Below are 21,808 nucleotides of genomic sequence, written 5' to 3'. Positions count from 1 at the left end.
ATGTCAATAAATTTAAAGATGAAATGATTTACTTTCCTTCAATTCGGGGAAATGCACTCTGTGCAGTTGAATAGGGTATGCAGAATGTGACAAAGGAAATTGAACTCCTATAAACTTGTACAGATTGAAATCTAATAAGAAAGTTCTACTGGTATATAAAATAATATTTTAACAGCTCAAAAAGTTGGCTGGAAAGAGTGACACAATTTTGGATTTTAATCTGTAATTTCAAAGAATTTTCTTGAAGAACTCCATAAAGAATACAACAGTGTACCACCTACCAGAAAGCAAATATAAAAGAAAGCCCTTGTTGACAAAATAACCTTTTATCCTTGGTCTTTTATCTATGATCTGGAGAAGATTTAACATGCAAAATGTCACTGTGGCTTAAACGTCTTCCATATAGAGCTCATTTCAATGTATCTTAATTTAAAACATAAATTCATATTCTTAAAGGTAATAAAGTTTAACAGGTAAATCAGATACCAAAAAAAATTCCAATTAATTGTGTGCTGATTTTCACATTCAAGAGATAATGGTAATGCAAAAGATCAATGAGATTTAATGAGAAAAATGTTAAACTTAAAATATACAAGGTATGCCTCATCTTACTTTGTACATATTTGCATTTAATTTTCATAGACAAGGACCTGCATTTATATTTCCACTCAGAAGCAGACTCTAGTTAAAAATACCATCTTTATTAAGTCCCAACCAGCCATCAAACAAACAAGCACATTTCAAAGTAGTATTCCCACCCTGCAGGGTTCCAGTAAAGGAAATAATAAAGTGAAATATGAAAAAAAGATTGTTCTTTGAGAGGAAGAGATCTAATTAAAAGGAGGCACTAACAACTCCATGGATTAATTGGGAGCCAACTGAGATAATTGGACCTATGGGAGTATGATTACACCCATCATAAACTGCTTTTTTCACAAGTATAGGTTAAGTGCTTGATGCTTTAATTGGGTGTAGCACTACAATGAAAGTAGAGATAATATAGAAAAATTAATATTTGGGAAAGCAATCTCCTGAAGTTCTCTGGCATCATTAATTGCTATATGGTTTTTTAAATATGCAATTTTCTAGGCTTTCTGGAGTCACTTTGATATCAGTATGGTTGCAATTCTATCAACCAAAATATACTTGTGCTATTAAAACTTGACCCACAGACCACATGTAGCTGCCTTGCTATTAGAAATTCAACAAGATCCCATCACTGTGATTGAAGTTAAAATGGGCTGCTGTTTTTGAAGATGACATCCTTAAATGTTCATTGCAGCAAACATTTGCTTTCATTTAGATGATCCTGCAGGAAACAGAACCACAGAACTGAAGAGCCTCAGGCAACTCAATGATCACTTATGTGGTCACACCCCCTATTTTTTACAGTTGAAGGGTTTGCATGAGAACAAATATTAGAAAGTTCTACAACAAGACTAAAATTTTATTAGATACTAGGAGGTGTAGGAGCTCATGTTAAACACTGGGGTAGAGGTAATTTCTCCTCAGAAACCTGTCACTGTTTACATATATCTCAACACCATGTGGATCCATAATGTTTTAAAATACATATCTTTTGAGAGACATGTAGATGTAGCAAATTGAAAATCACTTCATGACACTGGCACCTAGGCACGCATATACCATTAAAGAGTGAATACATATTCCACTTAGAGCAAGTCACAATCTTCTCTTACATGGACTAATCAATGGGTGTTTCCCCCTTCTCTAGGAGCTTAGTGTTCTGTAGGCCAGTCTTCCAAGACTTCAACAGGAGCCTCTTATCCTCTGACCTCTTATTGGGCTCACTGAATCAGCAGAAGATTGAATGATGGGCAGAAATGCAAGCGTAGGAAATTAAATCCAGGTATCTTTCATCAAAGAACTGTACTTGCTGTCACTTTTCAACAAAGACCACAACTCCCATCAGACTAACTATTCTACCCTTAAATTATCTCCATTGGCCTTTCAGAAATAAATTTAAAAAATCATAATTTGTCATCTCAAGTGTATTCTAAGCACTGAATTGAATAAACTTTTCAAAAATACAAATTTATTCATTTATAAATTCTTAATTATGAATCTAATTTGCAAACCACAAATTGTTCCAGGATGCTCCACATCACTCCATTTTCACTTGATTTACCTCCTACTTGTCTTTCAGGATTAAATTTAAATGTCACTTTTTATAAAATTGGTAATTCTGTTGTATTCCAGTACTTCTTTAGAGTACTCATCTTAATTTTAGCAATGTGCTTAATTACTTTTGCACCATAGGATATGGTCTGTTTACTTATTTCTCTCTCTTCTCTCCCTCCCTTTTTTCATTCCTTCCTTCTACTTGTTTGTTATTCAGTCTTTATTTTCTTTCAGTCTGATATTCTTTTCATAAATATTTAGCAAGAGTGTGCCACAGTCCCTGCCATCATGGATACTTCATTTTTACAGGGAAGATGGGTATTAAACCATTAATTGCAATAGTAATGATTTAATTATAATCATAAGTGTTAGGAGGACAACATTCAAGGTTATATACCATCTTTCCTTCATTAACCTCAGAATCCAAAACAGAAACTGACAGATAATAACCCTTCCATAAAGGGAGGAATCAGTATAGAGATTTGATTAAAAAAAAAAAAAAAGAATGATTTTGCAGTCAGTCAGAATTAGATTCAAATTTTGGACTCTGATTTTTGCTACCTGTAAACACCAGGAAAGTTGTTTTACCTCTGTAAGTCTTAATTTTCCAATTATAAATGAAATTTTATTAATTTTATAAAATGTTTCCCATGGATTGATTGTAATTATTAAATGAGAAAAATATGTAAATTTCGGAAAAGAAAACCTGTTAGACTTGTTAAGCTAGCACATAGTATTTCTAGAAAGACAAAGTATATTGGACTATTTATAGATTTGTAAGAAAATGAAGTACAACAAGCTTAAAAATGCATATATTTTCTATTTTTATGACTATCACAATTTAAATGAGTCATAGTTAAAATTCCACAAAACCATGGAACAGTTTCATTCTAAGCACAAAGTATTAGGATGTTAACAATTCTGGCATAAGGAATTTGGGAAAACACTTTATCAGCTTCAGAAATATAGCTTTATATACAAGGAGCCACCTAGAAAATGCAATAAAACATCTTTATTAATACAGTATATTTCATGAATAAATCTGATCATATTTTCTCTAGCAATCCTGTGTGCCTGAAGACACCTGCGATAGAAAAAAAAAATCATGTTTTGATACAGTCCTAACGCTTCCATTCTTTGTGACATCATCTGATGTTAATTTACCATAAAAAGTTAAGTCATGCTTTGTTATCAGTGGGAGAACTTGTTTATAGATCAGTACTTAAATTCCTATTTATTCTTCCGTCAGGTATACAATGACTTTTGGATTTTTAAATGTGTTTGGCAAGATCTAAGCAAATGAACACTGTATATTATTCTATTATAGTACAGATTTTATTATTGAATCAGAAATATTAAATCCCTTTTATTTTCTATATTTTATATCATGGAAACTCATGTACAAATTACATGGTGCTGAGCTTAGTTAATATAATGGTATATCTAAATGTAAGAAAGGGAGGTCAGATATAACAGAAAATTTTAATAAAATAGGAATAACAAAAAATGAAATTGTGGAAACTTCAAAGTAAATCTTAGAAGCTGAAAATACTATATGTTGATTGTTCATTCACAAGTATCAAAGATATAACTGTTTTTAATATACAATTATAATGCATAAAATGACAGGATTATCAATTTTATACAGAGCATTTTAGTTATTTTTTCTCTATTTTATATATATATATATATATTTAATGGAAAGTAGTCTAGGAAAAAACATCTCACAAAAATAGTTCCTCTACCTGAAATTTAGTTGATTACAAAAGATGCCAGCAACTCTCTTAAGCTTAGCTGATTAGATATGAACCTGAGTAAATTAAACAATCTGTACAAGTTGTAGAATTTCATTCTTTATGGTAATATGAAGTATCCACCCAAACTGCTGTTGATTCCAAGTGAGCCACATGCGTGGTCTATTATGATTACTCCTATCATATCAACAACAAAAGAAAATGAAACTCAAATGCTTAGTCAGCTCATTCCAATAGAATTTTCTTCAATGATGGAAATATTCTGTGTTTGTACTGTTAAATATGGGAGCTTCTAGGCATATGTGGCTACTACTAAGCATTTCAAGAGTTCCTAGAACTTAATTCTTTAACTTAATTGAGTTTTAATGAATTTAAATGTCAACAGCCACCTGTGACTCATGGCTACTCTATTGAACAGCTGAGGATGGCCTGAGTACTTGTCACTGCACCTGGTCCTGAAAGTTTTTTGCATTAACGTTTGCATTGAGAAACAAGACAATTATTTTCAAACCTGCTCATAATAATATGCTTCAAGTTGCAGAATACGGCTCTTCCTGAGTCTCTTTAGTTATATTCATATGGGACTGAAGGTCACAGGAGACAGAATTGCTATTAAGAGAGCCAGTGTCTGACTCACCGATCTTTACCTGGTGGAATAAAAAGCCACCTTGCAAACCTAACGTGCTTGCACTGTTCCTATGTGAATCACCGTCTGCCTCTGTGATGAGAGGGAGAAAACACAGCTCCCAAACAGATGGTTCACCATTGTCCAGAAGCCTAAGAGCAGGGAAATGATGGAGTCACTTCTTTTTCCTGCACATCTACTAGATTTTTCACTCTAGGGAACTCATCAGCAAATTTTCACATATTCAACATATTTCAAAGCATATGAAATGAGGAGTTTGAGGTTGTTAAGCCAAACATAATGCACGATGGGTATATTTTAGTCCTACTTGTTCTATAAATGAAGCCCATGTATTTATTGTGCTTCATCAAGGTACCAACACTTGGATATTGTTCACCCTAGAGTCTTCCTATTGATCCCTGGAGGTGATGTACAATACCCCAAATGACGTATTGTTATTATAACCTCAGCATTAAAGTGGCCCACATTCAAGTCAAATCAGTACTCAGTGGGCAATAATTCTATTGTGTATAATTATACTTACCCACGTCCTCCTAACTTTTAGCCAGTGCTCATATTTACTCACCTTAAATCAGACAGCTTTGTTTTATTTACTCTAGTTTGGCTGCTTGTCTTCCTGTGAAAATGTTCCATTTTTCCATCAACTAGCTGTTGTTTTTCATCACTTGATTTAATTTGGATATTATTTTCTAAGGATATGACATTGAAATCCTTTATAATTAACAGATTCTATCAGCATGATGATTGCAGTCCTATTTTTATGCTGATTGCTGCTAATACTTTACAAAGCCTTTTACCTGAGCAGATTTGGTTTATGGATTATGAACTAACATATTGTTTCTTTTTAAAATGACATAATATTTGTTTATTTTTAAAAGGATCAGTTTGAAGGATAAAGAGCAGAGTAAAGAGATTTATCAGTGTCTTGGGAAGCAGGGGACACATACAGTGAGATTAAATTACTTCACACTTTCCATATGGCTAATGTTGCTTTCAAATTGGGATAAAGTGCCCATATAATTTATTGTCCATAATGGGGCCCTTTCAAGAGTGAAATGAAGCCATCAGATATAAATGGAGGCTGCTCCCATCCAACTAGGACATGTTGACCCTGGATTTCAGGATGCTTGGAAACATGGGAGTTCCTCATTAGATCCTTTCCTGAACTGAGACCCGAGTTCCCCTATGTTACAATGGGATCTGTTCATTCATATAAATTTGCCTCCATGTATCATGCTGAAGGCCTGTGAAACCACTTCTGCTTTTAAATCAGCTTTTTCTGGCACAGTCTCATTTCTCAGAATATTGCTGTGTTCACTCTATGCTTTGAGATATTGTTACAAAAATCCAGTTCCAAGTGTTTTCCATATTTTAAGCATCTACCCAAATATTACTTTCTTCCCAAAAGCCACTCCAGTAAGCATCTGTAAAAATGTCTCTTTGGGGCCCCTGGTGTGTACTGTAGCTAATCAATTTAACTCTTGCATGCCCATACATGTTGCTTACAATTCTTTACATATCATCCTTCTAAGAGGGCAGTAATGGTGCCCTTTCCCATGTTTGTTCTCACTGCAATGCCTGTTATATGTGTCGATGCTCTCAGTGTTTATTGAGTTGCATACAAAGATCATGGAAGGGTAATTGAGAAAGATGCTAATTACACAGGAACCACTATAAACCTGTATAACTACCGCCTCATACTGTCTACTATGTGCCTGGCACTCTGATGAATCCTATAAAATATTATCTCATGCGAGTCCCAGACGCATGTACCTGACAGGCTGATGAACAGGCAGATAACACAAGTTAAATCCTACTCCAATTCACAGAGGTACTAACAGGCAAACCTGGGATTCAAACTCAATCCTGTCTCATTTTTTATTTTTTTTAATGTAATGGCCACTTTGTATGGTTCAGCATGTACCTCACATGAAGTACACATGAAGCATCTTCCCTGGGTAGTGACCCCAGAATCTGTGTTTATCATCTTATTCACAGTATGGCATATCTAAATCACTTCTGCTGTTTTTGACATTTACCCATAATGCACTTTATTCAAGATCTGAGATTTAAGACCATCATTCCTACAAATTAATCTACTTTATGTTTATCTTTGGTTCATGCCCAGTAAGTTTGATCAATATTTCATATGAAATGTATTAGTTTATTGGAGTTCTCTCTGCAGACACTTTGATTTTGGTAGATATTCACTGATTTCTTCCTTAGAGATGTATTTCTACCTTACATTTACAAATTTTTTTTACATTTTCATTCTCTTTAAGAAATATTTCAATTTACAAAAAACATTCATGGAAGAAAATGTATCCCTTGTTTAATTATATTTTTTGAATTGTATTTCCTAGGACTTGGTTTTATATTTCACCAGGAATAGCATCTGCTTCTTGCTATGCTTAGCATGACCATAGGAGGCTTTGCAGAGTGCTGGAGAGTATATATCCTGTTGCCAAGGCCCAGGTGCCAATTCTGACTACATGACTTGACTGTTGCCATTCCTCAAGCATTCCATCTGCTCTGTTGACCTAGGGCAGGGCTCATCCCTGTGATTAGAATGCCCTTCATTCAGATACTCAAGTAAATTTTCTTCCCTTCACTCAGCTGCAATTTTTTAGTGATATCCAGAACACTCTAGTTAAAACTGGTATACTCCATCCTACACCCTACTACTGTTTCCTTGCCTTATAATTTTCTAACACTTAGGAGTCTCTAATGTACTTTTGCCATCCATCCTCCTCCCGGACACAAACACACACAACACCAACATTTTCTTTGCTGTTTCCAAAATAGAATGTAAGTCTTAGGAAAGAAAATTATTTGTATTTAGCTCATTTTCTTAAGTCTGGTACCTAGAGCAATATCTACTACACAGTAGGTGCTTAATAAACATATTATTGAAATTTTAAAGTAACAGTAATTATATATGTTTATGGAGCATAAATATAGTTGGCTGAATTACATTTTAGAAAATTGTGGGCTTTTTAGGAGAAGCATCATTTGGCACAAAATTTAAGCTGCCTCTTGGGACACTGGCAGCCCATCTGGAAGTGCGTGTCTTCGTGTTCTAGTTCTACTCCCCATTTTCAGTTCTGGCTAATGTGCATTCTAGGAAGCAGCAGGGAACGGCTCAAGCATTTCGTTTCCTGTCATCCATGAGGGAGACATGGATTGAGTCCCCAGTTTTTGGCTTTGGCCTGGCCCATCCCCAGCTCTTGTGGGCACTTGACAATGAATTAGTGAATGGGATTCCCCCCTTCCCCATCTCTATTCCTCTCTCTTTTCTTCTCTGCCTTTCAAATACACAAAAATGAATTTTAATGATTATTATTTTTAAAATCATGGAACATGTAGTTTTAAAAAACAACAAAGCCCTTGTTTATACTCCTGTGGAACTTTCTACTGTGGGGTCTTCTTACTTATTTACTTGTTGACTTGTTTACTTAATGTGGTGTGTTAAGCCTGTGATTATAGAGTGGATTGAAGCTATGTTTTTGCAAAAAAAAAAAAAAAAAAAAAAAAAGAAGGAAGAAAGCAAGAAGAGGGTGACTGGGGGAGGGAGAGAAGCGGGGAGGGAAGTGTGGTTGTCTAACTGGAATTATACTCATGAAATACATGAAATCTCTTCTCCTTCTATTAATAAAAATTTTAAGAAGTTTAATTAAATGCAATGGCATAAAGGTATAACTGTGTAGTTTTAAGACAAACTAGAAACTGTGTGTGTCTGTGTGTGTCTCTGTGTGTGTGGTGAGGGAAGAAGGTGCTAGGAATTTAAAGACATTTTGTCATCTAATTTCCCCCATGATTTAATTATCATATGAAGCAACCAATAATGTCATGTAAAATGTCATGGAAATAGTCATAAATATCTCTCTTACTCTAAAAGAATCCTGAAAAGCATTACTGTTCCTCACTGGGGTAAGTTATCATACTTAATTTAAGTACTATATGATTTGATTTAAATTAGGATTGAATTAACATTAAGTATCAGACATTCAAAACAGAAAATGACATTAGGTACAGGCAATTAGCCTAGGAGTTAATATGCTGATGGCCCATGTAGGAGTTCTTGGACTCAATATCCAGATCTGGTTCTGGCTCCTGACTCCATTTCCTCCTAATGCAGAACCCTGGAAGGCAGCAGTTAAATAACTGGATTCCTGTCACTCATTTGGGAGACCTGAAATGATCCCCAGCTTCTGGATTCAGCCCACCCATCTCCAGCCATTAAAGCATTTGGGAAGTGAGCCAGTGGATAAGAGCTCTCTGTTTCTTTCTCCGTCTCTCTCTCTCAAATAAGTAAATACATAAATAATTTAATTAACTGAAATAAAATGAGATTTAGTCTACTATTTCAATTCATATAAGACACTCCACATTCTTCCCTTAAAGCGAACAACTGTATTGGATTTACCTCTTACAGGGCAAAGTCAAAACATGGATGTAATCCAACATTTAATCAGCTGTACAGATGGGTTTATTTCATGAATACACCATGCTGCACAGATGGAAGTTCCTGAATGCCTGACAAGGTGTTAAAACTGTTACTGATATTACAAAGAAATTAGAAATCAGCATATGAAATTATAATTAGTAGGGGATTGGTCTCTGAAGAGTTTATTAGCTCAGCACTTATATTTTGTCCTTGGCACCAAAAGAAAACATTTGGGAGGATACAATTTTAAGGAACACATTAAGCTTACCTGATCTTGGGTCTTACATAAAATATTAATATCTGGGCCCCGTAAGGAAAAAGGGGCTTACATAATATGTAAACTGGTAGAACTATGAATTCATGAATTTTAGAAAGCATTTTGATGTTTTTAACTTGTTCCATCATATCTGATATCTAATTGTAAATCTAATGCTAAATACTTCAATCATGAAAATGACACATAAGTTATGAACTTGTTTTAGATATATATTAAGCTATTTCAATGAAACAAATCATATAATAATCAGTTTAGCTTGAAATAGTTGCATTCAAAGCTCAAATAATCAATAACTTCTTGGCATGTTCTGAAAATTTATCTCAAATACCTGTGCTTCCTCATTGTTTTTTATAGTAAACAACCACTAACGTGTCTTCATTCTCTTGTTCAAGTAAATCTCAATATATTAAATGTCCTAGATTCAGAATTTTGTATTTCAACTTTTTTCTAATTTCCTTAACATGAACTCAGTACATGTTTCCTTGTTAATCCTTCCATTTATTCTCTCAACTCTTTCCCTTTTACTGGTTTGGAATTTTGTTAACAATTTTATTATCTTTTAATGAAATGAAAATTTCCTGATCCTTATAAATTGAATTAGAAATAATTTTAATGGCATAGGAATATTTGACATATTAATTTGTATTAAATATTTTACATAAAATAATTTCCATGTCTAATAAGTAAATTAAAAAAGCCAGATAGAGTTTAGGAGAGATGTCTCTCAAATAACAAATTATTTCTTTTTCAAATAGGACATTAATCAAGATGACTCATGATCCAGGATGCCCAATATGATAGCCATCTACCACATGTAACTATTGAGCATTTGAAATGTGAGTAGGCAAAATTGAGATGCAAGTGTAAAATTAGAATTTTCTAAAACAGGAAATAGCTCATTAATATTTTCATGTAGATTTACTATTGAATTGATGTCTTAGATATGGAATTAAATATGTTGACACATTAATTAATTAGTTAAATTTAATTCTTAATTAACTAAAATGAACTTCCCTGTTGTTTTCTTTCATTAATATGAAAGAAATTTAAAATTTAAAATTTTATAAAATTTAAAATCACTATGTAGTTTGCACTGGTGGCTCACATTACATTTTCATTGGTCAGCACTGGTTAGAATTTATTGAGGATGAATACCTCAAATAGAGAAGTATGTTCTGTAAGAGGTAATTATACATAACTTCAGCCAGATAAATAAGCTTTCTTTTCTGTCAAATGGTAATGGATATTATTAATATTTCTAAATTAATGACCCACCATATAGCAATGGCTCATTTAACTTAAATGAATCAAAACAATTACACATTTATGTGTTTTAGTTTTATTCTTCCAATTGCAAGAATACCAACTTCCTCCAAAACAGTAAGTCCAGCTAAGGAGTAGAATTAAAGCAGCTCCATGGGCCTCTTGTTGAGGTGATCCTTTCTGCATGCTACTCTGTCAGTCTTCTGACTCTGTGAACTGTCTAATTCCCTGTCCCACTAGGTTTTGGCCATTACATTGCACCAGATTGCTGTCTACAGACTTTCTCTACATGTTTGCTTTTGTTTTTGTTTTTTGCCTTTCTTCCCAGTTTTCTCAGCTGATTTCTTCGTTATTTCATAATTCATACATAAAAATATTATTCTTGCTCACCTTGTCAAGCCCCACCATAGCTTAGAGGTGATTGGTTGGAGCTATGTAGGCTCTAACCATGAGGGGCAAGGTTATCAGGCAACACATCAGACACATAGATTACATTTTACACTGGATTGTGAGCAGGAGAGTTCCTTTTAAAGGTGACATGCAGGACTGGGTGTGTGGTGCAGCACTTATGATCCCACATGAGAAGTAAGTACACAGTGACTCCTGTTGTTGACTTTACAATTTGACACTTTTGTTTATGGCGTCAGATCTCCCTAGGCTCTAGTCATGAGTTGCCACTGCTATGGAAGCCTTTTGAGTTTGCTGACTTCGATCTCATACCGACAGAGTCACAGTCAAAGTGAAAGCTCTCTCCTCCCTTCAGAGAAAGGTACCTCCTTCTTTGATGGCCCTGTTCTTTCCACTGGGATCTCACTCGCAGAGATCTTCCATTTAGGTTCCCCTCCCCCCCACCAGGGTGTCTTGGCTTTCCATGCCTAAAATACTCTCATGGGCTCTTCAGCCATATCCAAATGCCTTAAGGACTGATTCTGAGGCCAGAGTGCTATTAAGGACATCTGCCATTCTATGAGTCTACTGTGTATCCCGCTTCCTATGATGGATTGTTCTCTCCCTTTTTGATTCTATCAGCTAGTATTAGCAGACAATAGATTAGTTTGTGTGATTGCTTTGACTCTTAGACATATCAGTGTGATCAATTGTGAACTGAAATTGATCACTTGGACTAGTGAGGTGGCATTGGTACATGCCACCTTGATGAGATTGTATTGGGAACCCCTGGCATGATTCTAAATCCACCATTTGGGGCAAGGCTGATTGAGCATGTCCCAAATTAAATAAAATAAAAAAATCAGAGAAGAAATCAACAGGATTGAATCCCCCAAAAATTACAAAAAATCAGCTAAACGAGGAGCTGTTTTTTTGAAAAAATAAACAAATTTGACACACCATTGGCCCAACTAATTCAAAAAAGAAGAGAAAAGACCCAAATCAACAAAATCAGTGATGAAAAAGGAAACGTAACAACAGACACCACAGAAATAAAAAGAATCATCAGAAATTACTACAAGGACTTGTATGCCAGCAAACAGGGAAACCTATCAGAAATCGATAGATTTCTGGACACATGCAACCTACCTAAATTGAACCAGGATGACATAGAAAACCTAAACAGACTCATAACTGAGACAGAAATTGAAACAGTAAAAAAAGGCCCTCCCAACAAAGAAAAGCCCAGGACCAGATGGATTCACTGCTGAATTCTACCAGACATTTAAAGAAGAACTGACTCCAATTCTTCTCAAACTATTCAGAACAATTGAAAAAGAGGGAATCCTCCCAAATTCTTTCTATGAAGCCAGCATCACCTTAATACCTAAGCCGGAGAAAGATGCAGCACTGAAAGAAAATTACAGACCTATATCCCTGAAGAACACAGATGCAAAAATCCTCCATAAAATTCTGGCCAATAGAATGCAACAACACATCAGAAAGATCATCCACCCAGACCAAGTGGGATTTATCCCTGGTATGCAGGGATGGTTCAATGTGCACAAAACAATCAACGTGATACACCACATTAACAGACTGCAGAAGAAAAATCATATGATTATCTCAATAGACGCCGAGAAAGCATTCGATAAAATACAACACCCTTTCATGATGAAAACTAAGCAAACTGGGTATGGAAGGAACATTCCTCAATACAATCAAAGCAATTTATGAAAAACCCCCGGTTAACATCCTATTGAATGGGGAAAATTTGGAAGCGTTTCCACTGAGATCTGGTACTAGACAGGGATGCCCACTCTCACCACTGCTATTCAATATAATTCTGGAAGTTTTAGCCAGAGCTATTAGGCAAGTAAAAGAAATTAAAGGGATACAAATTGGGAAGGAAGAAGTCAAATTTCCCTCTTTGCAGATGGTATGATTCTATATTTTGGGGATCCAAAGAACTCTACTAAGAGACTATTGGAACTCATAGAAGAGTTTGGCAAAGTAGCAAGATATAAAATCAATGCACAAAAATCCATAGCCTTTGTATACACAGGCAATGCCACGGCTGAGGAAGAACTTCTAAGATCAATCCCATTCACAATAGCTACAAAAATAATCAAATGCCTTGGAATAAACTTAACCAAGGATGTTAAAAAATCTCTATAATGAAAATTACAAAACCTTAAAGAAAGAAATAGAAGAGGATACCAAAAAATGGAAAAATCTTCCATGCTCATGGATTGGAAGAATCAATATCATCAAAATGTCCATTCTCCCAAAAGCAATTTATAGATTCAATGCAATACCAATCAAGATGCCGAAGACATTCTTCTCAGATCTGGAAAAAATGAGGCTGAAATTCATATGGAGACACAGGAGACCTCGAATAGCTAAAGCAATCTTGTACAACAAAAACAAAGCTGGATGAATCACAATACCAGATTTCAGGACATACTACAGGGCAGTTGTTATTGAAACAGCATGGTACTGGTACAGAAACTGAAGAATAGACCAATGGAACAGAATTGAAACACCAGAAATCAATTCAAACATCTACAGCTAACTTATATTTGATCAAGGATCTAAAACCAATCCCTGGAGTAAGGACAGTCTATTCAATAAATGGTGCTGGGAAAATTGGATTTACATGTGCAGAATCATGAAGTAAGACCCCTACCTTTCGCCTTACACAAAAATTCACTCAACATGGATTAAAGACTTAAATCTATGACCTGACACCATCAAATTATTAGAGAACACTGGAGAAACTCTGCAAGATATAGGTACTGGCAAAGACTTCTTGGAATATACTCCAGAAGCACAGGCAGTCAAAGTCAAAATTAACATTTGGGATTGCATCAAATTGAGAAGTTTCTGTACTGCAAAAGAAGCAGTCAGGAGAGTGAAGAGGCAACCGACAGAATGGGAAAAAATATTTGCAAACTATTCAACAGATAACGGGTTGATAACCAGAATCTACAAAGAAATCAAGAAACTCCACAAGATCAAAACAAACAACCCACTTAAGAGATGGGCCAAGGACCTCAATAGACATTGTTCAAAAGAGGAAATCCAAATGGCCAACAGACACATGAAAAAATGTTCAAGATCACTAGCAATCAGGGAAATGCAAATCAAAACCACAATGAGGTTTCACCTCACCCCGGTTAGAATGGCTCACATTCAGAAATCTACCAACAACAGATGCTGGCGAGGATGTGGGGAAAAAGGGACACTAACCCACTGTTGGTGAGAATGCAAATTGATTAAGCCACTATGGAAGTCAGTCTGGAGATTCCTCAGAAACCTGAAGATAACCCTACCATTCAACCCAGCCATCCCACTCCTTGGAATTCCCAAAGGAAATTAAATTGGCAAACAAAAAAGCTGTCTGCACCTTAATGTTTATTGCAGCTCAATTCACAATAGCTAAGACTTGGAACCAACCCAAATGCCCATCAACAGTAGACTGGATAAAGAAATTATGGGACATGTGCTCTATAGAATACTATACAGCAGTCAAAAACAACGAAACCCAGTCATTTGCAACAAGATGGAGGAATCTGGAAAACATTATGCTGAGTGAATTAAGCCAGTACCAAAGGGACAAATATCATATGTTCTCCCTGATTGGCGACAACTAACTGAGCACCAAAGGGAAAACCTGTTGAAGTGAAATGGACACTATGCGAAACAGTGACTTGATCAGCTCTTGTCCTGACTGTTGATGTACAATGAATCTGTTTCTTATTGATAGAAATTTACTAACTTAAAGTCATGTTCTTAACTTCAATTCATGCCAGTACTTCTGCAATAATTATTTGTAAACGTAGAACTCTTTGATAGGTATCTCTATAAACATTGCATTAAAGCAATCAAACATAAATCCTTTTCATTAGGTTGAGCATATACTAATGTAAATGTACTCAATCAAGATAAAACAATTTGACTGAAAATGGTATTTTTATATCAATTAGCCAGTTAAAATATATTCCTGAAGTTAATACATTTTGTTGTTGTAGCCAAAGGATAATCACATATAAATTTCCTTTCCCACACTTTCATAAACTCAATTCCCCACCACAAAATAATAAAATCTATTTTAATAATTTTAAAAAGTTCTTCTGAATATGATTGTTTCCTTCCTCTCATTTTAAACTCTTCTTTAGTGTTTCCACTATTACTAAGTGAATAATAAAAACAAATAAAATACCAATAATGATTATATTTTCATTAAATATGAGAAGATACCCACATTTTTCATAACTGCTTCATCACTTAACATGATAGTAGCGTCCTTAACTATGTCACTGTATAGTTTGCAAAAGTAAATGATATTCTACCTAGAGATAAACCATACTTCATATATCCATTATTCTATTTTTGAATATTATGTTTGCCAAATAATTTACTGTGATGTGATAATAGCTAGTGAATACACCAATATTAGAATCATCAGTTATGTCTTTATAAAACATTTTAGTGGAGATTTTAATCAAAGGGTGTAACATTTTTAATTCTTGTAATGAAGTATTTCAAATTGATCTCCTTGCACCATTGTAAAACCTATTTCACAGGCCAGCATTGTGGCACACCAGAATATGCTGGCCTCTCATATGTGCAACTGGTTAAGTTTCAGCTGCTTCACTTCTGATTCATATTCCCACTTAAGCACTTGGGAACGCAATAGAAGATAGTCCAAGTACATGAGTGCCTGCCACCCACATGGGACTCAGATGGAGTTCCTATCTCCTGGCTTTGCCTGGCCCAAACCCAGCTATTGTGGCTTTTTGGAGAGTGAACCAGCAGATAGAAGATATGATCTCCTGTCCATTTTTTCTGTAACCCTCTGCCTTTCAAATAAACAAATCTTTAAAAGGAAAAAAAATCCTCTTCATCTTTTCTAAATGGTTGACTTTTTATTTTTTTTATTTCATTGAAAGTAATTTTGCTTAACTTCCATTTTTTAAGTTTGATTCAGAAAATTTAATCTTACTGATAAGTCTCAGGATAACAGAAACATTAAGGTGAGATTTCTGTGTTTTTATCATTGTGATATACCTCCTCTTATTCTGTAACTCAATAGAAAGCTATTGACAAAATGGATTAATTCACTGACTGTTTCAGCATTTTCTTCAATAGAGGAGCATCACTCAACAGGCTATGTATGAGTCATCCTGCATCTTGACCTTCACTCACTGCTTACTATTGAGGTTTTGTGGTTTCTACAAAAATACCATTAGAAATTGTCATTTATGTGAGGAGAGAGCAATGATAATTTTTTTGGAACTTTAGAAATAATAGATCTAAGGATGAGACTAGTAAAATACGACTAGGTAACTGTTTTGACTCACCACACTAGCCAGGTGTTAAATGGTTACTTTATGTTATGTTATCTAATTCAATTTATTAGTTCCTTATGAAGAAAAATGTTAAGCTCTATCTTGATCTGAGATTTTTATCTATGGGCCCCTGTTCTCATGATGAATTAACCACTTTAGTAAGTAGGAGGAATGGCCAAATCCTCTCCCTTTCACTATAGGACAGTAGTATTATTTGAGGTACCTACCTATGCTACATAAAGCCACATGCTTCAGGAGGGAGCTGAGCACAATTTCAATTTCCAGTGAGTAAATCCTCATGAAAATCAGCCATGTGGAAATACTCTGGTGATTATTCTAGTTGAATAAGTTGTTGCCTACACAAGCAGTTCTAATAGGTCTATAGGAAAAGCTAATGTTCCACAATTGGAAAAAGGTGTCCTTGAAATACACCATGGAAGGCAGAAGGTGATGGTTCAAATTCTGGTATTCCCACTAGCCAAGTAGGAGACCCAAATGGGCTTCTGTGATCCTGTCTTCAGCCCAGCCCAGCCCTGTGTGCTGCATGTATTTGGAGCATGAACAAGTAGATTGAGAATGAGAATGAGAATGAGAATGAGAATGAGAATGAGAATGAGAATGAGAGAGAGAGAGGGAGAGAGAGACAGAGACACAGAGACACAGAGACACAGAGACACAGAGACAGAGAAAGTGAGAGCCATCTGCCATAAGCAGCTGGATTTAAAGTAGAGTAGCTGGGACTCAAATCTGCGCTCTGCTATGAGATGCTGGTGTCCCAAGAAGTGACAACCACTGCTCCACACAAGTCACATCTAAATGTTCTATTTTTTTCAAGAGGCAACTTGAACTGATGTTTATATTATTGTAGCCTAAGTTATCTGCTTTGTACCATTCGCCTACAAGGGTCTACAACCTTTCCACCCTGCATGAAAGTAAAATCACTTCATTTAGGAAAAAAACAAACTTGGGTTAATGTACAAGTTGAAGGTTGTAAATAGCTTGATGATTTAAACACAAACTAGAAGGGCACAGAATAAAGAGTAAAGTTCTTGGTGTTTGAGAAAATTAAACCTTGATTAAGTTTCATAAAAAGAAGGGAAAAGAAAATGTATATTAAGGAGGAGAAAAAAATAAAAACAGCCAATGATGAATTACAACAGATGTCTAAACAGTGTACTAAAATGTATAAAATTAGCAATACAGATGATAGTGACACTCAACAAAGAAAAATGACAAAGCCAAGTCATTACTTATCAATAGTAACTTTGAGGCCTGCGCCGTGGCTCAATAGGCTAATCCTCCGCCTTGCGGCACCGGCACACCGGGTTCTAGTCCCGGTCGGGGCGCCGGATTCTGTCCCGGTTGCCCCTCTTCCAGGCCAGCTCTCTGCTGTGGCCAGGGAGTGCAGTGGAGGATGGCCCAAGTGCTTGTGCCCTGCACCCCATGGGAGACCAGGAGAAGCAGCTGGCTCCTGCCATTGGATCAGTGCGGTGCACCAGCCGAAGCGCACCAGCCGTGGCGGCCATTGGAGGGTGAACCAACGGCAAAGGAAGACCTTTCTCTCTGTCTCTCTGTCACTGTCCACTCTGCCTGTCAAAAAAAAAAAAAATAGTAACTTTGAGTATAAATGCCCTAAATTCTGTAGTTAAAAAGATACAGATGAGCTGTAGATTAAAAAACAAGACCCATCTATTTTCTACCTACAAGAATCAACCTCACCAACAAAGATACACGCAGAGTGAAAGTGAAAAGATAGAAAAAGATACTCCATGCTAATGGAAAGCAGGAACAAGCAGGTATAGCCATTCTAATATCAGACAAAATAGACCTTAATACAAAAATTGTTTAAAAAAACAAAGAAAGGCATTATCTAATGATTAAGGGATCAATTCAATAGGAAAATGGTACTATAATAAACATATATGCAGGGCTGGTGCTCTGACACAGTGGGTTAAAGCCCTGGCCTAAAGTGCTGGCATCCCATATAGGCATTGGTTCTAGTCCTGGCTGCTCCTCTTCGGATTGAGCTCTCTGCTATGGCCTGGGAAAGCAGTAGAGGATGCCCAAAACCTTGGGCCCTTCCACCCATTGTGGAAGACCCAGAAAAAGCTCCTGGCTTTGGATTGGCTCAGCTCTGGCCATTGCAGCCATCTGGGGAGTGAATCAGTGGATGGAAGAACTCTCTCTCTCTCTCTAACTCTACCTGTCAAATAAATAAAATAAATCTTAAAAAAATAAAAATAAACGTATATGCACCCAATGCCAGGGTGCCCGGCTATTTAAAATAAATGCTAATGATTCTATAGGGAGACGTAGATTCCAATACAATAGTAAGGGAGGATTTCAACATGGCTATTTTAATCAATGGACAGACCAACTAGACAGAAAATCAATAAAGAAACAATAGAAAACCTACACTATGGACCAAGTGGACCCAACTGATATATACAGAATATTTCATCCCATAGTTGAAGAATGCACAGCACATGGAACTTTCTCTAAGACAGACCATATACTATGTTGTAAAGTAAATCTCGGTAAATTAAAAAAAATAAGATCATATAATTTATCTTTTCTAATCACAATGGAATGAAGCTGGAAATTAACAACCTAAGGATTTCTACAAAATATCCAAACACATGGAAACTGAACAACATGATCCTGAATCAGCAGTGGATCATGGAAGAAATCAAGAGATAAAAAAATACCTAGAAACAAATGAAAATGACAATAACACACATCTAAACTTATGGGATACATCAAAAGCAGTGTTAAGAGGGTGAAGGGTACCAAATAAATGAACTATCAATGCATCTCAAGGACCTAGAAAAACCACCCAAACCCAAAATTAATAGGAGGAAAAATTAAAATTAGAGAAGAATTGGAAAAAAGTGAAACCAAAAAAATACAAAATATCAGTGAAATGAGGAGCTGTTTTTTTAAATAAACAAAATCAATATATCATTGTCCCAACTAACCAAACAAAAAAGAGAGAGAAGATCCAAATTATAAAAATTAGAGATGAAAAAGGAGTTATAATAAAAGATACCACAGAAATAAAAAGAAGCATCATGAATTATTACAAACAGCTATATGCCAATAAATTGGAAAATCCAAAAAAAAATTGATTCCTGGATACTTACAATCTACCAAAATTGAGGCATGAAGACATTGAAAGCCTAAACAAACCAATAACCAAGATGGAAACTGAATCAACAGTAAAAACTCTCAGAACAAAGAAAAGCCCAAGATTGTAGGGCTTCACTACTGAATCCTAACAGACATTTAAATAAAAACTAATTTAAAATTCTTCTCAAGCTATTCAAAACAACTGAAAGGGAAGAAATCCTTCCAAACTCCTTCTGTGAGGCCAGCATTACCTTAATTCTAAAAACAGAAGAAAAGATACAACAAAGAAAGAGACCTATAGACCAATATCCCTGATGAACATAGGTGCAAAAATTCTCAACAAATTCTAGATAATTCAGTGCAAAAATATATCATAAAGGTCATTCACCCAGACCAAAGGGATTTATCTCTTATATGGACAAAATGTTTAAAATTTGTGTATCAATAAAGGTGATACACCAAATTAACAAACTGAAGAATAAAACCCAGATGATTATCTCAGTAGATGTAGAGAAAACATTTATAAAATATAGCATACTTTCATGATAGAATCTTAAAGCAAATTGAGTACAGAAGGAACATTTCTTAACAAAATCAAGGCAAAATACAACAAACTCATGATCAGCATCATATTGCACAGGAAAATGTTGGAAGCATTCCCAATAAGATCTAGAACCAGACAAGTATGTCCACTTTCAGTATTGCTATTCAATATATTCTTGGAAATATTATCCAGAGTCATTAGGCAAGTAAAAGAAACCAAAGAGATACAAATTGGAAAGGAGGATATTAAATTATCCTGTTTGCAGAAGATATAACTCTATGTATAGAGGAGCCAAAAGACTCCACTAAGACTATTAGACCTCATCAGAGAGTTTGGTAATGTTGCAAGATGTGGGGAGCAACCCGGACTGGACTGAGTTACTGGAATTAAGACTTATTCTATGCATCTGCTCTCCCACAATATGGCGCTGGGAGAGGAGAAAACAGCTTCTACGCAGCTGCCTCTTGCCAACTTGAGTGATGACCTCCAGGAGCTGATCCTGCTCCTGATTGGAGGAGAGCAGCGTACTCGGCGTGTGGGCAGCCGAGTTGGGATTGGCGGAAGAGGACTATAAAGGAGGAGAGAGGCAACATGCACCAGGAACATCTAAGGGGAACATCTATCTGAAGGAACACCTGTGCAGCCCCCGAGAGAGCCGGCTGGTGGTGTGCTGCTCCCCCGCGGAAGTGGGGAAAGTGGCAGGGGGAACCGCCCTTCCACGGAGGTGGAAGGGTCGGTAGCCAACCCGGGAAGAACCAGCAGCAAACCCGGGAAGGGCCGAGCAGATGAAAGAACAACGCAGGGTCCTGTGTCGTTCCTCCACGAAGACGGGGAGCGACAGCAAGATATAAAGAATTTTTAAGATCAGTCCCATTCACAATAGCTATCAAAAAATTAAATACCTTGGAATAAATTTAACCAAGGAGAAAAAAAGATGTCTGTAATGAAAATAACAAAACATTAAACAAATAAATAGAAGATACAAATAACAGGAACATCTTCCATGTTCATGGATTGGAAGAATTAATATCATCAGAATGATCATACTACTGAAAGGAATTTACTAGGGCTGGTGCTGTGGCGAAGTGGGTAAAGCTGCCACCGGCAGTGCTAGCATCCCGTATGGATACTAGTTCAAGTCCTGGCTGCTCCACTTCGGATCTAGCCTTCTGCTATGACCTTGGAAGGCAGTAGAAGATAGCCCAAGTCCTTGGGCCCCTGCACCCATGTAGGAGACCAAGAAACTCCTGGCTCCTGTCTTCAGATCAACTTAGCTATGGCTATTATGACCATTTGGGGAGTGAACCAGCAGATGAAAGAACTCTCTCTCTCTCTCTCTCTCTCTCTCTCTCTCTGCCTCTCTTTAACTGCCTTTCAAATAAATAAATAAATAAATCTTAGAAAAAGGAAAGGAGTTTACAGATTCAATGTGATGCAATCAAAATACCAATGAAAGTCCTTTCAAATCTAGAAAAAAAAATCCACTGGAACACAAGGATCCTGAATAGCTAAAGCAATCTTGAAAAAAAAAAAGGTGCAGGCATCCCAATACCAGATTTCAAGACATATTACAGGATAGTCATTATCAAAACAACCTGATAGTGGCAAAAATTGACACATAGACCAGTGGAACAGAATAGAAATCTAAAAATGAATCCACATATCTGAAACTAACAAATCTTTTACAAAGGAGTTAAAATCAATCCCTGGAGTAAGGATAGTCCCTTCAACAAATGGCGCTGGCAAATTGGATATCTGCATGCAGTATTAAACAAGACCCCTGCCTAATGCTTTATATAAAAATCAATTCAAAGTGGATCAAGGATATAAATCTATGATCTGATACAATCAAATTACTAAAGGTG

The 21,808-nt window shown here is 35.9% G+C and overlaps 1 protein-coding gene across 7 annotated transcripts in view; it reads right to left on the bottom strand.

Moving 5' to 3' along the window:
• The window catches only part of PCDH9 (protocadherin 9), a 978,586-nt gene that overhangs the window by 487,506 nt on the left and 469,272 nt on the right, over positions 1-21,808 (bottom strand). The window lies entirely within an intron of this gene.

This window comes from Oryctolagus cuniculus, chromosome 9 (genome assembly GCF_964237555.1).
Source record: "Oryctolagus cuniculus chromosome 9, mOryCun1.1, whole genome shotgun sequence".
In the NCBI taxonomy this organism is placed as follows: domain Eukaryota; kingdom Metazoa; phylum Chordata; class Mammalia; order Lagomorpha; family Leporidae; genus Oryctolagus; species Oryctolagus cuniculus.
Note: the sequence above shows the minus strand (reverse complement) of the source record. Positions and strands in the feature narration are given on the sequence as shown.